The sequence below is a fragment of the Bombina bombina genome, chromosome 7, assembly GCF_027579735.1.
Source record: "Bombina bombina isolate aBomBom1 chromosome 7, aBomBom1.pri, whole genome shotgun sequence".
NCBI lineage: Eukaryota > Metazoa > Chordata > Amphibia > Anura > Bombinatoridae > Bombina > Bombina bombina.
The window spans coordinates 457039263-457058034 of NC_069505.1; positions in this window are offsets into that span (position 1 = coordinate 457039263).

The following is an 18772-nucleotide window of genomic DNA, read 5'->3' on the forward strand; positions in this document are numbered from 1 at the left end:
GCGCTAAGACTAAATTATCAGCTCACTTGCCAAGTTCTGAGACTAAACCATCAACTCACTTATCAAGCTCTGAGAATAAATAATCAGCTCACTTGTCAAGCTCTGAGTATAAAGTATCAGCTCACTAGCCAAGCTCTGGAACTAAATAATTAGCTCACTTGTCAAGCTCTGAGACTAAAGTATGAGCTCACTTGCCAAGCGCTGAGACTAAAGTATCAGTTCACTTGCCAAGCTCTGAGACTAAATCATCAGCTCACTTGCCAAGCTCTGAGACTAAATCAGCAGCTCACTTGTCAAGCTCTGAGTCTAAATAATCAGCTCACTTGTCGATCTCTGAGACTAAATCATCAGCTCACTTGCTAAGCTCTGAAACTAAATCATCAGCTCACTTGTCAAGCGCTGAACTAAATCATCAGCTCACTTGTCAAGCGCTGAACTAAATCATCAGCTCACTTGCCAAGCGCTGAACTAAATCATCAGCTCACTTGTCAAGCGCTGAGACTAAATCATCAGCTCACTTGTCAAGCGCTGAAACTAAATCATCAGCTCACTTGTCAGGCGCTAAGACTAAATCATCAGCTCACTTGCCAAGCTCTGAGACTAAACCATCAACTCACTTGCCAAGCTCTGAGACAAAACCATCAACTCACTTGCCAAGCTCTGAGACTAAACCATCAACTCACTTGCCAAGCTCTGAGACTAAACCATCAACTCACTTGCCAAGCTCTGAGACTTAAGTGTCTGTTCAGTCACTGAAATAAAATATTTTGTATATACTAAAGTAAGTGGCAGTAAAACCAATTAATCTCCAATGAAGTATGAAAAGCCAATGGATACAAGCTAAATTTGATTGGCATATAAATAGCCCTATCATAATTGTATAAGAAAATACCTATGAGATGCAAGATTGACATATGTACTTACCAATACGTTTAGCTAATACCTTTTTATATTACATTTTATTAAAATTATATTTATTGACTGGAGAACTCACATTATACATTGCTGTAAAAGGGTCGATAACGTGATAACAGAAAAAACACTTCTGATTTAATAGAATACGTCCATATTAACACATATGAAAGTATAAATCGTGTACCCCTATCTTCCAGGATTTTAACGTTTTATATCACATTATTGAGCTCTTGTCTACCTCAATAACTTGTGTTCCATTTGATACTTGATCTGAAGTAACCAGAAATAACAGAACTATTGTTTATTTTAACATAAGTGCATATAAAAAATATACATTAATCAGTGTTTTATTATTCAACATATCAACTAGAAATGAAACAAGTCTTAAACATATATTAAGTGCTCATGGCTTTGACCCGAAGGTGTCACCTGTATTATTATTGTGACTTAAGAGCAGCCATTATCACTTATAAGTAATACAACATGTGCGTAACATATTATATCAGAACCTGAACCTTATTATAACAAACAAAGTATTCCTGACTATAGGAAAGAGAATAATAATATATATATGTTGCGGGTAAAGTCAGATATCGAGTTACCCGGGTAAAACTGACATTACCCAGTGGCTGTGGGTAAAGCCTGATGTAAGATCATACATTGGGCTTTACTCGGGTAATAACGCTTCTGGATAAAGCTAATCACAGCACTATTTTTGTCCTTTGAAGACAATAGTTCTTTCAAATCACTGCATAAAACATATATATATGATGCGCTGTAACTCCCCATCTTCACTATCTTTTTTGCCTCTGCCTGGGGGTTAAAGGGGGGAAAAGCCCCCCTTATAAACCTCATTCAGCAAGGTTCACTTGGAGTGGATGCCAGAGGATCGGCGGGGCGCCCCCCTTCAACCCCCCAGGCAGATGCAAAAAAAAAATTGTGTCGACTGACTTTATCCAGAAGTGTTTGGGTAATCCTAGAATTACCCGGGTAAAGCCCATTGTATGATGACATCGGGTTTTACCCACAGCTGCTGGGATGTCAGTTTTACCCGGGTAATCATAGTATTACCCGATATCTGACTTTACCCGCAACATATATATATATATATTCACACACTGCAAGATATTAAATGATATAATAATTTGTATATATGCATATTATGCATACACATATACATACATATGCATATACAGACACATATACACATATACACTATACATACACCTACAGTCATGCATACACATACACCTAGTCATGCATACACATATACGTATATACACTATACATACACATATACATACATATGCATATACAGACACATATACACATATACACTATACATACACATACATATGCATATACATATATACACTATACAGACACATATATAAACTATACATACACATATACATACATATGCATATACAGACACATATACACATATACACTATACATACACCTACAGTCATGCATACACATACACCTAGTCATGCATACACATATACGTATATACACTATACATACACATATACATACATATGCATATACATATATACACACTATACATACATATGCATATACAGACACATATATAAACTATACATACACATATACATACATATGCATATACATATACACAATATGCATACACCTACAGTCATGCATACACATATACATACATATGTATATACAGACACATATACGTATATACACATATACATAGATATGCATATATACACTATACATACATATGCATATAAAGACACATATACAATATACATACACCTACAGTCATGCATACACATATACATACATATGCATATACAGACACATATACGTATATACACTATACATACACCTACAGTCATGCATACACATACACCTAGTCATGCATACACATATACATACATATGCATATACAGACACATATATACACTATACATACACATATACATACATATGCATATACATATATACACTATACATATATATGCATATACAGATACATATATACACTATACATACACATATACATACATATGCATATATACACTATACATACATATGCATATACAGACACATATACAATATACATACACCTACAGTCATGCATATACACACATATATATATATACATATACATATACAGACACATATACGTATATACACTATACATACATATGCATATACAGACATATATATACACTATACATATGCATATACATATACACAATATGCATACACCTACAGTCATGCATATACATATACATACATATGTATAATACAGACACATATACGTATACACTATACATACATATGTATATATACACTATACATACATATGTATATATACACTATACATACATATGCATATACAGACACATATACACATATACAATATACATACACCTACAGTCATGTATACATATATATATACAGTACATATGCATATACAGACACATATACGTATATACACTATACATGCACATATGCATATACATATATACACTATACATACACATATACACAATATACATACACCTACAGTCATGTATACACATACATGTATGTGCTAAACTGAAAATAACTTGTGAAATTGTGAATACAAAATGATAGATAATGAATAAAAAAATACGAATCAACACAAACAACTGAGAATTATAGGAAAGACAACAAACAATCATTTTCATTCATTAGGATATATAGTGTCAAGAGTTAAACACAAATTAGTTTTCTTGTTCATGAACTAATCCTTGTCAGCTTTTCTTCGACTTGGTTTCACATATTCAGTTTCCAATAATGTAGTTTGCTCAACTCTGTACCTGATCAAAATAAAAAAACATAAATTATGCTTACCAGATAATTTCCTTTCCTTCTGTACAGGGAGAGTCCACAGCTGCATTCATTACTTGTGGGAAATACAGAACCTGGCCACCAGGGGGAGGCAAAGATACCCCAGCCAAAGGCTTAAATACTTCCCCTACTTCCCTCATCCCCCAGTCATTCTGCCGAGGGAACAAGCAACAGTAGGAGAAATATCAGGGTGAAAAAGGTGCCAAAAGAAACAAGATAAAATTCCTTTTTACGAAACCTACTTGCACAATGAGGCGCTGTCTTCTTTTTTTACATTACAACATTTAGGGCTGCCCATCGAAGAACACGGGTGGGAGCTGTGGACTGTCCCTGTACAGAAAGAAAGGAAATTATCCGGTAAGCATAATTTATGTTTTCTTTCTTAATACAGGGAGAGTCCACAGCTGCATTCATTACTTGTGGGAAATTATACCCAAGCTACAGAGGACACTGAATTCTAATGGGGGGGGGCAAAAAGAGAGGCGGCCCCCATCTGAGGGCACCACAGCCTGCAAAAACCCATTCTCCCGAAGGCTGCTTCAACAGAAGCAAGGAAAACAATTTGGAAAAAGAATGCAAGGAGGACCAAGCCGCCGCCCAACAATTAGATCCATACAGAGCTCATGCCAGAGACCCAAGATAACGTCACTGCTCTCAAACTGAGCCTTAAACCTCTGAGGAGGCTAGTGTCCCGCTGTCTCCTATGTCAAACGGAAGACACTCCTCAACAAAAAATAAGGAAGTCGACATGACTACAGATCCTCGCACTTCCTGGATACCAATATTCAACAGAGAAACTGTCTAATCTTATGTAGCCTAAAAGACATTAAGGCATGATTCCCTAAAAGGGGAAAACCCTTTCCTCCTAAAGAAGGAATAGGACATATAAAAAATAAAATTTCAAGAGAAGAAAAACTGCTCAGAAAGGCAGGATGAGAATTCTAGCTCCAGCCTCTAGGACCCCTGGATCCGATATGATCCAGACACAAGCGTCCATCCAAGATATTACCTAAAACAGGTATGTCCTGTCATCTAGAATAGATGGACCTGCTCTGCATAGGCCGGAATAGCTAGAAATAACTCCTTCTCTCGAGAAGAAGGACAGAGTAGACTTAACCGACATGACTGTCAGAGCAACTCAAGGACTAAACAGAAAATTTTGAATTCCAGCTATGCTAGAAGTATGAGAATAATACAAATCAAGGAGTATAAGCTCCATGGCTTAAATACGACTCAAAAATATCGAGGGAACCATCACCTCGAACTGGCCCTAAACGCTTCCACAAGAAGTATTCAGAAAACGCGACAACCAAAGTCGGCAGTATGTAGAATCCCGTGATGAAACGTCTTACTAAAAAGCGTTTCTACACCAACCCAGAGCTCTAAACAAAAAAACATTCTGAAACAGAATATAAAAGAAATTAGGCAAGCAAACAAAAATGATAGCCAAGAAAAAAAACAGGTCCTGTCTGCCATACGACACAAACCCCCCTTTCAAGCTCGGAAAAGGGATTCTAAAATAAAAGAATAATGTTTTTATATATATATATATATATATATATATAGTCGAGAAGGAATGGGATCTCCATCCATCTCCCCTCGTCTAATCAAGATCGCTATCTGATTTAGAGGACTGAGATCTGACTAATGGATCAGTACTCGGAATCTCTAATATCGCCAAAAGCAAATGTAGGCGTGCCATTCTAAATCTGAATGCTAAATACTGTTCCGTAGGATGAATCAAATCAGCAGATTCCGACCCTGGAGGTCATACCTCTGAAGCCTCAGAGGGAACCATATCCTTAGATGACTGGTCTGATACAATTGACAATATACACAACGGTCCCTGGGCAGGAGTGCATGGATTAACCCTTCGCTTGCACGTAGCAGGAAGAGGCAAAAACAAAATTTATGCTTACCTGATAAATTTATTTCTCTTGTGGTGTATCCAGTCCACGGATTCATCCATTACTTGTGGGATATTCTCCTTCCCAACAGGAAGCTGCAAGAGGATCACCCACAGCAGAGCTGTCTATATAGCTCCTCCCCTAACTGCCACCTCCCAGTCATTCGACCGAAGACAAGCAAGAGAAAGGAGAAACTATAGGGTGCAGTGGTGACTGTAATTTAAAAAATAAAAAACACCTGCCTTAAAATGACAGGGCGGGCCATGGACTGGATACACCACAAGAGAAATAAATTTATCAGGTAAGCATAAATTTTGTTTTCTCTTGTAAGGTGTATCCAGTCCACGGATTCATCCATTACTTGTGGGATACCAATACCAAAGCTATAGGACACGGATGAAGGGAGGGACAAGGCAGGCGCTTAAACAGAAGGCACCACTGCCTGTAAGACCTTTCTCTCAAAAATAGCCTCCGAAGAAGCAAAAGTATCAAATTTGTAGAATTTAGAAAAAGTATGAAGCGAAGACCAAGTCGCCGCCTTACAAATCTGTTCAACAGAAGCCTCATTTTTAAAAGCCCATGTGGAAGCCACCGCTCTAGTGGAATGAGCTGTAATTCTTTCAGGAGGCTGCTGGCCAGCAGTCTCATAAGCTAAGCGGATTATACTTCTTAACCAAAAAGAAAGAGAAGTTGCTGAAGCCTTTTGGCCTCTCCTCTGTCCAGAGTAGACAACAAACAATGCAGATGTTTGACGAAAATCTTTAGTAGCTTGTAAATAAAACTTTAAAGCACGAACCACGTCAAGATTGTGTAATAGACGTTCCTTCTTTGAAGAAGGATTAGGACACAGTGACGGAACAACAATCTCCTGATTGATATTCTTATTAAATACCACCTTAGGAAGAAACCCAGGTTTGGTATGCAAAACTACCTTATCTGCATGGAAGATCAGATAAGGGGAATCACACTGCAAGGCAGATAACTCTGAAACTCTTCGAGCCGAAGAGATAGCTACCAAAAACAGAACTTTCCAAGATAAAAGCTTGATATCTATGGAATGCAGAGGTTCAAACGGAACCCCTTGAAGAACTTTAAGAACTAAATTTAAACTCCATGGCGGAGCAACAGGTTTAAACACAGGCTTGATTCTAACTAAAGCCTGACAAAACGCCTGAACGTCTGGAACATCCGCCAGACGCTTGTGCAAAAGAATAGACAGAGCAGAAATCTGTCCCTTTAAGGAACTAGCTGACAATCCCTTCTCCAATCCTTCTTGGAGAAAAGACAATATCCTGGGAATCCTGACTTTACTCCATGAGTAACCCTTGGATTCACACCAATGAAGATATTTACACCATATCTTATGATAGATTTTCCTGGTGACAGGCTTTCGAGCCTGAATTAAGGTATCAATAACCGACTCGGAAAAACCACGCTTTGATAAAAACAGAATTTATGTTTACCTGATAAATTTCTTTCTCCAACGGTGTGTCCGGTCCACGGCGTCATCCTTACTTGTGGGATATTCTCTTCCCCAACAGGAAATGGCAAAGAGCCCAGCAAAGCTGGTCACATGATCCCTCCTAGGCTCCGCCTACCCCAGTCATTCGACCGACGTTAAGGAGGAATATTTGCATAGGAGAAACCATATGGTACCGTGGTGACTGTAGTTAAAGAAAATAAATTATCAGACCTGATTAAAAAACCAGGGCGGGCCGTGGACCGGACACACCGTTGGAGAAAGAAATTTATCAGGTAAACATAAATTCTGTTTTCTCCAACATAGGTGTGTCCGGTCCACGGCGTCATCCTTACTTGTGGGAACCAATACCAAAGCTTTAGGACACGGATGAAGGGAGGGAGCAAATCAGGTCACCTAAATGGAAGGCACCACGGCTTGCAAAACCTTTCTCCCAAAAATAGCCTCAGAAGAAGCAAAAGTATCAAACTTGTAAAATTTGGTAAAAGTGTGCAGTGAAGACCAAGTCGCTGCCCTACATATCTGATCAACAGAAGCCTCGTTCTTGAAGGCCCATGTGGAAGCCACAGCCCTAGTGGAATGAGCTGTGATTCTTTCGGGAGGCTGCCGTCCGGCAGTCTCGTAAGCCAATCTGATGATGCTTTTAATCCAAAAAGAGAGAGAGGTAGAAGTTGCTTTTTGACCTCTCCTTTTACCTGAATAAACAACAAACAAGGAAGATGTTTGTCTAAAATCCTTTGTAGCATCTAAATAGAATTTTAGAGCGCGAACAACATCCAAATTGTGCAACAAACGTTCCTTCTTTGAAACTGGTTTTGGACACAGAGAAGGTACGATAATCTCCTGGTTAATGTTTTTGTTAGAAACAACTTTTGGAAGAAAACCAGGTTTAGTACGTAAAACCACCTTATCTGCATGGAACACCAGATAAGGAGGAGAACACTGCAGAGCAGATAATTCTGAGACTCTTCTAGCAGAAGAAATTGCAACTAAAAACAAAACTTTCCAAGATAATAACTTAATATCAACGGAATGTAAGGGTTCAAACGGAACCCCCTGAAGAACTGAAAGAACTAAATTGAGACTCCAAGGAGGAGTCAAAGGTTTGTAAACAGGCTTGATTCTAACCAGAGCCTGAACAAAGGCTTGAACATCTGGCACAGCTGCCAGCTTTTTGTGAAGTAACACCGACAAGGCAGAAATCTGTCCCTTCAGGGAACTTGCAGATAATCCTTTTTCCAATCCTTCTTGAAGGAAGGATAGAATCCTAGGAATCTTAACCTTGTCCCAAGGGAATCCTTTAGATTCACACCAACAGATATATTTTTTCCAAATTTTGTGGTAAATCTTTCTAGTTACAGGCTTTCTGGCCTGAACAAGAGTATCGATAACAGAATCTGAGAATCCTCGCTTCGATAAAATCAAGCGTTCAATCTCCAAGCAGTCAGCTGGAGTGAAACCAGATTCGGATGTTCGAACGGACCCTGAACAAGAAGGTCTCGTCTCAAAGGTAGCTTCCAAGGTGGAGCCGATGACATATTCACCAGATCTGCATACCAAGTCCTGCGTGGCCACGCAGGAGCTATCAAGATCACCGACGCCCTCTCCTGATTGATCCTGGCTACCAGCCTGGGGATGAGAGGAAATGGCGGGAACACATAAGCTAGTTTGAAGGTCCAAGGTGCTACTAGTGCATCCACTAGAGCCGCCTTGGGATCCCTGGATCTGGCCCCGTAGCAAGGAACTTTGAAGTTCTGACGAGAGGCCATCAGATCCATGTCTGGAATGCCCCACAGGTGAGTGACTTGGGCAAAGATTTCCGGATGGAGTTCCCACTCCCCCGGATGCAATGTCTGACGACTCAGAAAATCCGCTTCCCAATTTTCCACTCCTGGGATGTGGATAGCAGACAGGTGGCAGGAGTGAGACTCCGCCCATAGAATGATTTTGGTCACTTCTTCCATCGCTAGGGAACTCCTTGTTCCCCCCTGATGGTTGATGTACGCAACAGTTGTCATGTTGTCTGATTGAAACCGTATGAACTTGGTCCTCGCTAGCTGAGGCCAGGCCTTGAGAGCATTGAATATCGCTCTCAGTTCCAGAATATTTATCGGTAGAAGAGATTCTTCCCGAGACCAAAGACCCTGAGCTTTCAGGGGTCCCCAGACCGCGCCCCAGCCCATCAGACTGGCGTCGGTCGTGACAATGACCCACTCTGGTCTGCGGAATGTCATCCCTTGTGACAGGTTGTCCAGGGACAGCCACCAACGGAGTGAGTCTCTGGTCCTCTGATTTACTTGTATCTTCGGAGACAAGTCTGTATAGTCCCCATTCCACTGACTGAGCATGCACAGTTGTAATGGTCTTAGATGAATGCGCGCAAAAGGAACTATGTCCATTGCCGCTACCATCAACCCGATCACTTCCATGCACTGAGCTATGGAAGGAAGAGGAACGGAATGAAGTATCCGACAAGAGTCTAGAAGTTTTGTTTTTCTGACCTCTGTCAGAAAAATCCTCATTTCTAAGGAGTCTATAATTGTTCCCAAAAAGGGAACCCTTGTTGACGGGGATAGAGAACTCTTTTCCACGTTCACTTTCCATCCGTGAGATCTGAGAAAGGCCAGGACGATGTCCGTGTGAGCCTTTGCTTGAGGAAGGGACGACGCTTGAATCAGAATGTCGTCCAAGTAAGGTACTACCGCAACGCCCCTTGGTCGTAGCACAGCTAGAAGGGACCCTAGTACCTTTGTGAAAATCCTTGGAGCAGTGGCTAATCCGAAAGGAAGCGCCACGAACTGGTAATGTTTGTCCAGGAATGCGAACCTTAGGAACCGATGATGTTCCTTGTGGATAGGAATATGTAGATACGCATCCTTTAAATCCACCGTGGTCATGAATTGACCTTCCTGGATGGAAGGAAGAATAGTTCGAATGGTTTCCATCTTGAACGATGGAACCTTGAGAAACTTGTTTAAGATCTTGAGATCTAAGATTGGTCTGAACGTTCCCTCTTTTTTGGGAACTATGAACAGATTGGAGTAGAACCCCATCCCTTGTTCTCTTAATGGAACTGGATGAATCACTCCCATTTTTAACAGGTCTTCTACACAATGTAAGAACGCCTGTCTTTTTATGTGGTCTGAAGACAACTGAGACCTGTGGAACCTCCCCCTTGGGGGAAGTCCCTTGAATTCCAGAAGATAACCTTGGGAGACTATTTCTAGCGCCCAAGGATCCAGAACATCTCTTGCCCAAGCCTGAGCGAAGAGAGAGAGTCTGCCCCCCACCAGATCCGGTCCCGGATCGGGGGCCAACATTTCATGCTGTCTTGGTAGCAGTGGCAGGTTTCTTGGCCTGCTTTCCCTTGTTCCAGCCTTGCATTGGTCTCCAAGCTGGCTTGGCTTGAGAAGTATTACCCTCTTGCTTAGAGGACGTAGCACTTTGGGCTGGTCCGTTTTTACGAAAGGGACGAAAATTAGGTCTATTTTTTGCCTTGAAAGGCCGATCCTGAGGAAGGGCGTGGCCCTTACCCCCAGTGATATCAGAGATAATCTCTTTCAAGTCAGGGCCAAACAGCGTTTTCCCCTTGAAAGGAATGTTAAGTAGCTTGTTCTTGGAAGACGCATCAGCCGACCAAGATTTCAACCAAAGCGCTCTGCGCGCCACAATAGCAAACCCAGAATTCTTAGCCGCTAACCTAGCCAATTGCAAAGTGGCGTCTAGGGTGAAAGAATTAGCCAATTTGAGAGCATTGATTCTGTCCATAATCTCCTCATAAGGAGGAGAATCACTATCGAGCGTCTTTATCAGCTCATCGAACCAGAAACATGCGGCTGTAGCGACAGGGACAATGCATGAAATTGGTTGTAGAAGGTAACCCTGCTGAACAAACATCTTTTTAAGCAAACCTTCTAATCTTTTATCCATAGGATCTTTGAAAGCACAACTATCCTCTATGGGTATAGTGGTGCGTTTGTTTAAAGTGGAAACCGCTCCCTCGACCTTGGGGACTGTCTGCCATAAGTCCTTTCTGGGGTCGACCATAGGAAACAATTTTTTAAATATGGGGGGAGGGACGAAAGGAATACCGGGCCTTTCCCATTCTTTATTAACAATGTCCGCCACCCGCTTGGGTATAGGAAAAGCTTCTGGGAGCCCCGGCACCTCTAGGAACTTGTCCATTTTACATAGTTTCTCTGGGATGACCAACTTTTCACAATCATCCAGAGTGGATAATACCTCCTTAAGCAGAATGCGGAGATGTTCCAACTTAAATTTAAACGCAATCACATCAGGTTCAGCCTGTTGAGAAATGTTCCCTGAATCAGTAATTTCTCCCTCAGACAAAACCTCCCTGGCCCCATCAGACTGGGTTAGGGGCCCTTCAGAGATATTAATATCAGCGTCGTCATGCTCTTCAGTATCTAAAACAGAGCAGCCACGCTTACGCTGACAAGGGTTCATTTTGGCTAAAATGTTTTTGACAGAATTATCCATTACAGCCGTTAATTGTTGCATAGTAAGGAGTATTGGCGCGCTAGATGTACTAGGGGCCTCCTGAGTGGGCAAGACTCGTGTAGACGAAGGAGGGAATGATGCAGTACCATGCTTACTCCCCTCACTTGAGGAATCATCTTGGGCATCATTGTCATTATCACATAAATCACATTTATTTAAATGAATAGGAATTCTGGCTTCCCCACATTCAGAACACAGTCTATCTGGTAGTTCAGACATGTTAAACAGGCATAAACTTGATAACAAAGTACAAAAACGTTTTAAAATAAAACCGTTACTGTCACTTTAAATTTTAAACTGAACACACTTTATTACTGCAATTGCGAAAAAACATGAAGGAATTGTTCAAAATTCACCAAATTTTCACCACAGTGTCTTAAAGCCTTAAAAGTATTGCACACCAAATTTGGAAGCTTTAACCCTTAAAATAACGGAACCGGAGCCGTTTTAAACTTTAACCCCTTTACAGTCCCTGGTATCTGCTTTGCTGAGACCCAACCAAGCCCAAAGGGGAATACGATACCAAATGACGCCTTCAGAAAGTCTTTTCTAAGTATCAGAGCTCCTCTCACATGCGACTGCATGCCATGCCTCTCAAAAACAAGTGCGCCACACCGGCGCGAAAATGAGGCTCTGCTTAAGCTTTGGGAAAGCCCCTAAGGAATAAGGTGTCTAATACAGTGCCTGCCGATATTATTATATCAAAAATACCCAGATAAAATGATTCCTCAAGGCTAAATATGTGTTAATAATGAATCGATTTAGCCCAGAAACAGTCTACAGTCTTAATAAGCCCTTGTGAAGCCCTTATTTATGATCGTAATAAACATGGCTTACCGGATCCCATAGGGAAAATGACAGCTTCCAGCATTACATCGTCTTGTTAGAATGTGTCATACCTCAAGCAGCAAGAGACTGCACACTGTTCCCCCAACTGAAGTTAATTGCTCTCAACAGTCCTGTGTGGAACAGCCATGGATTTTAGTTACGGTTGCTAAAATCATTTTCCTCATACAAACAGAAATCTTCATCTCTTTTCTGTTTCTGAGTAAATAGTACATACCAGCACTATTTCAAAATAACAAACTCTTGATTGAATAATAAAAACTACAGTTAAACACTAAAAAACTCTAAGCCATCTCCGTGGAGATGTTGCCTGTACAACGGCAAAGAGAATGACTGGGGTAGGCGGAGCCTAGGAGGGATCATGTGACCAGCTTTGCTGGGCTCTTTGCCATTTCCTGTTGGGGAAGAGAATATCCCACAAGTAAGGATGACGCCGTGGACCGGACACACCTATGTTGGAGAAATCAAGCGTTCAATCTCCAAGCAGTCAGACGCAGAGAAATTAGATTTGGATGTTTGAAGGGACCTTGAAGTAGAAGGTCCTGCCTCAGCGGCAGAGTCCATGGTGGAAAGGATGACATGTCCCCCAGATCTGCATACCAAGTCCTGCGTGGCCACGCAGGAGCTATCAAAATCACCGAAGCTCTCTCCTGCTTGATCTTGGCAATCAGACGAGGGAGCAGAGGAAATGGTGGAAACACATAAGCCAGGCTGAAGGACCAGGGAGCTGCAAGAGCATCTATCAGCGCTGCCTGGGGATCCCTTGACCTGAACACGTAACAAGGAAGTTTGGCGTTCTGACAAGACGCCATGAGATCCAGTTCTGGTTTGCCCCATAGTTGAATCAGCTGGGCAAATACCTCCGGATGGAGCTCCCACTCCCCCCGGATGAAAAGTCTGCCGACTTAGAAAATCCGCCTCCCAGTTCTCTACTCCTGGGATATGGATAGCTGAGAGATGGCAAGAGTGAACCTCTGCCCATAGAATTATCTTTGAAACCTCCAACATTGCCAGGGGACTCCTTGTTCCCCCTGATGGTTGATATAGGCTACAGTCGTGATGTTGTCCGACTGAAATCTGATGAACCTGACCGCTGCTAGCTGAGGCCAAGCCTGAAGAGCATTGAATATCGCTCTTAGTTCCAGAATGTTTATCGGGAGGAGTGCCTCCTCCTGAGTCCACGAGCCCTGAGCCTTCAGGGAGTTCCAGACTGCCCCACAGCCCAGAAGGCTGGCATCTGTCATTACTATAGTCCAATCTGGCCTGCGGAAGCTCATCCCCTTGGACAGATGGACCCGAGATAGCCACCAGAGAAGAGAATCCCTGGTTTCTTGATCCAGATTTAGTAGAGGGGACAAATCTGTGTAATCCCCATTCCACTGACTGAGCATGCAAAGTTGAAGCGGTCTGAGATGTAGGCAGGCAAACGGTACTATGTTCATTGCTGCTACCATTAAACCGATTACTTCCATACACTGAGCCACTGAAGGACGAGAAGTGGAATAAAGAACACGGCAAGAGTCTAGAAGTTTTGACAATCTGGCCTTCGTTAGGTAAATCTTCATTTCTACCGAATCTATCAGAGTCCCTAGGAATGAAACTCTTGTTAGAGGTGATAGAGAACTCTTTCCTTCGTTCACCTTCCACCCATGGGACCTCAGAAATGCCAGAACAATGTCCGTGTGGGACCTGGCAATTTGAAAAGTCGACGCCTGTATCAGAATGTCGTCTAAGTAAGGGGCTACTGCTATACCCCGCGGCCTTAGGACCGCTAGAAGGGACCCTAGAACCTTTGTAAAGATTCTTGGTGCCGTGGCCAACCCGAAGGGAAGAGCCACAAACTGGTAGTGCCTGTCTAGAAAGGCAAACCTGAGAAAACGATGATGATCTTTGTGTATCGGGATGTGAAGATAAGCATCCTTTAAGTCTACGGTAGTCATATATTGACCCTCCTGGATCATAGGAAGGATGGTTCGAATAGTCTCCATCTTGAAGGATGGGACTCTGAGAAATTTGTTTAAGATCTTGAGATCTAAGATTGGTCTGAATGTTCCCTCTTTTTTGGGAACTACAAACAGATTTGAATAGAAGCCCTGTCCCTGTTCCTCCTGCGGAACTGGGTGGATCACTCCCATAACTAGGAGGTCTTGAACACAATGTAAGATTGCCTCTCTCTTTATCTGGTTTGCAGATAAAAGTGAGAGATGAAATCTCCCTCTTGGGGGAGAGGTTTTGAATTCCAGAAGATAACCCTTGGACACAATTTCCAATGCCCAGGGATCTTGGACATCTCTTGCCCAAGCCTGGGCGAAGAGAGAGAGTCTGCCCCCTACTAGATCTGTTTCCAGATCGGGGGCTGCTCCTTCATGCTGTCTTAGAGGCAGCAGCAGGCTTTTTGGCCTGTTTCCCCTTGTTCCAAGCCTGGTTAGGTCTCCAGACCGGCTTAGACTGGGCAAAAGTTCCCTCTTGTTTTGTGTTAGAGGAAGTTGAAGCTGAGCCACTCTTGAAGTTTCGAAAGGGCCGAAAACTAGACTGTTTGGTCCTTAATTTGTTGGACCTATCTTGAGGAAGGGCGTGACCTTTTCCTCCAGTGATGTCAGAAATGATCTCCTTCAGTCCAGGCCCGAATAGGGTCTGTCCTTTTAAGGGAATGTTGAGAAGTTTAGACTTTGAAGTCACGTCAGCTGACCAGGATTTAAGCCATAGCGCCCTACGCGCCTGAATAGCAAAACCTGAATTTTTAGCCGTTAATTTGGTTAAATGAACAACGGCGTCAGAAACAAATGAATTGACTAGCTTAAGAGCCTTAAGCTTGTCAATAATATCTTCCGGGATAGAGACTCAAACCAGAAAGCCGCAGCAGCAGTGACTGGGGCAATGCATGCAAGAGGCTGGAGAATAAAACCTTGTTGAATAAAAATTTTCTTAAGGTAACCCTCTAATTTTTTATCCATTGGATCTAGAAAAGCACAACTGTCCTCGACAGGGATAGTGGTACGCTTAGCTAGAGTAGAAACTGCTCCCTCCACCTTAGGGACCGTCTGCCATAAGTCCCGTGTAGCGGCGTCTATAGGAAACATCTTTTTAAAAACAGGAGGGGGAGAGAACGGTACACCTGGTCTATCCCATTCCTTAGTAATAATTTCAGAAAACCTTTTAGGGATTGGAAAAACATCAGTGTAAGTAGGTACTGCATAGTATTTATCCAATCTACATAATTTCTCTGGGACTACAATAGTGTCACAGTCATCCAGAGTTGCTAAGACCTCCCTGAGCAATACGCGGAGGTGCTCAAGCTTAAATTTAAATGTAGACATATTAGAATCAGGTTGAAGTATCTTCCCTGAATCAGAAAAATCACCCACATATTGAAGCTCCCCTGCTTCAGCTTCAGTACATTGTGAGGGTGTATCAGACATAGCCACTAAAGCGTCAGAGAGCTCTGTATTTATTCTAGTCCCAGAGCTGTCTCACTTTCCTTGCAATCCTGGCAGTTTAGATAATACCTCTGTAAGGGTATGATTCATAACTGCCGCCATGTCTTGCAAGGTATACGCAATGGGCGCGCTAGATGTACTTGGCGTCCCCTGAGCGGAATTTATAGGTTCTGACACGTGGGGAGAGTTAGACGGCATAACTTCCTCCTTGTCAATTTCTTCTGGTGATAAATTTTTTAAAGCCAGAATATGGTCTTTGTAATCTATAGTAAAATCAGAGCATTTGGTACACATTCTAAGAGGGGGTTCCACAATGGCTTCTAAACATAATGAACAATGAGTTCCTCTAAGTCAGACATGTTTAAACAGACTAGTAATGAGACCAGCAAGCTTGGAAAACACTTTAATAACTGTGAACAAGCAAAAAATAATAACGGTACTGTGCCTTTAAGAGAAAAAAACAATCACAGAAACTGCAAAACATTGAAAAAAGCAGTAAATTTAACGAAATTTTTACAGTGTGTATAATAGACTGAAATAGCATTGCACCCACTTGCAAATGGATGATTAACCCCTTAGTTTCAAAATCGGATCAAAAAAACGATATAAAAGTTTTTAAACAGTCACAACCAACTGCCACAGCTCTGCTGTGGCCCTACCTGCCCATACAACGACTTTGGAAGGCACAAAAACCCTTTAGAGAGGTCCTATATGTTCAGGGGACTCCTTCAGGGAAGCTGGATGTCTCAAGCTGCAAAAAACTACTGCGCAATTTAGGCGCAAAAATAGGCCCCTCCCAACCTGTACTCACAGTGAGAGGGCCTTAAAAAACTATCCCTAGGCAAAATCTAGTCAGCCATGTGGAAAAACTGGGCCCCAGAATAAAGATTTATCACCAATATGTAATAAACGTTTATATACCTCAAGCAAACGTTATATCTATTCAGTAATGGGAGTAAATAACAAAAATATTACCTTTTACAGCTAGCATGATACCAGTCGTTATTAAATCACTGTAATCAGGCTTACCTTAAATAAATCCGGTATTGTCAGCATTTTCTAGCTTATCATCTCTCTAGAAAAATTTAAAACTGCACATACCTCAGAGCAGGATACCCTGCACGCTATTCCCCCAGCTGAAGTTACCCATCTCTTCAGTTATGTGTGAGAACAGCAGTGGATCTTAGTTACAAGCTGCTAAGATCATCAAAAACCACAGGCAGACTCTTCTTCAACTTTCGGCCTGAGGCTAAAATAGTACAACTCCGGTACCATTTGAAAATAATAAACTTTTGATTGAAGATAAACTACATTAATGCACCACATCTCTCTAGCTACTTCCCTTGTCGAGAGATGCAAGAGAATGACTGGGAGGTGGCAGTTAGGGGAGGAGCTATATAGACAGCTCTGCTGTGGGTGATCCTCTTGCAGCTTCCTGTTGGGAAGGAGAATATCCCACAAGTAATGGATGAATCCGTGGACTGGATACACCTTACAAGAGAAATCGCTAAGGCCGTAGAGATGGCCATGTGGAACTGTGCAGTAACATCTTGTGGAAAAAAGCCCCCTTCAGGCGAAGGAGCAGCGGTACTCGGGGAAGCTGCATGTGTAGGATCAGAAGAATCTAGGGAACACACCTTACAGAACGAGGAATCCTCAGAGGCGGACAGCTCAGTGGTCTCTAACATCTCAACATTGGTCAGTGGCGGCTGGTGACTTTTGAAGATGGGGGAGCACTAGCCCCGCCCCTCAGATGGCTCCGCCCATTTTAGTGTGTGTGTGTATATATACATACATACATACACACACACTCTGCCAGTTACCTTAACACATTCTTATGTACAAAGTGAGGGCAGTGTGTTATGTGTATTACTGTGTGTTAAAGTCTGTGTGTGAGGTATGTACATAACTAACCTGTGTATATTAAAATACAAGAGCACCACATACACCCTGCAGTTACCATATATATATATATATATATATATATATATATATATATATATATATATATATACTGGGTACAAGAGTCCTGTCACTGGGGCAGTATAAGGACATATATATATATATATATATATATATATATATATATATATGTGTGTGTGTGTGTGTTTAAATTAATAAATTAACCAGAGTGCTAACTGTGGAAATACATTATGATTTGACTGGGTAATTAGGAAATATAAAGGATATATAATATTCTTTTTAGTGAGCCAGTACTTACTTAATCTCCAAAACTATTTTTTTTTTATATAAATTTTTAACAGCAATATGCTCTGGGAGTTCTGTAAATCTCATAAAGAAATTGTTAAATGGAATTCATTTTTTTTCAGGAGCTAGGCAAGGATTTCTGTATAATAATAACAATGGAATCTAGGATAAAATATAGGTGCTCTGACTCAAAGTTGTCAAGGCCTTCCTGAAGTAATTGAACTATGTGATTATGTTCACACTTTTAACACAGTCCCCTAGATTACGAGTTTTGTCGGTAAAGCTGTGCGTGGCTAACGAGCAGTTTATGCTCACCGCTCACCTACAGTAACGCTGGTATTACGTTTTTTTTTAAACCTGGCGTTAGCTGCAGAAAAGTGAGTGGAGAGCAAAATTTTGCTCCACATCTCACCTCAATACCAGCGCTGCTTACGGTAGCGGTGAGCTGGCTAAACTTGCTCGTGCACGATTTCCCCATAGGAATCAATGGGGCAGAGCCGGCTGAAAAAAAAACCTAACACCTGCAAAAAAGCAGCGTTCAGCTCCTAACGCAGCCCCATTGATTCCTATGGGGAAATAAAAGTTATGTCTGCACCTAACAC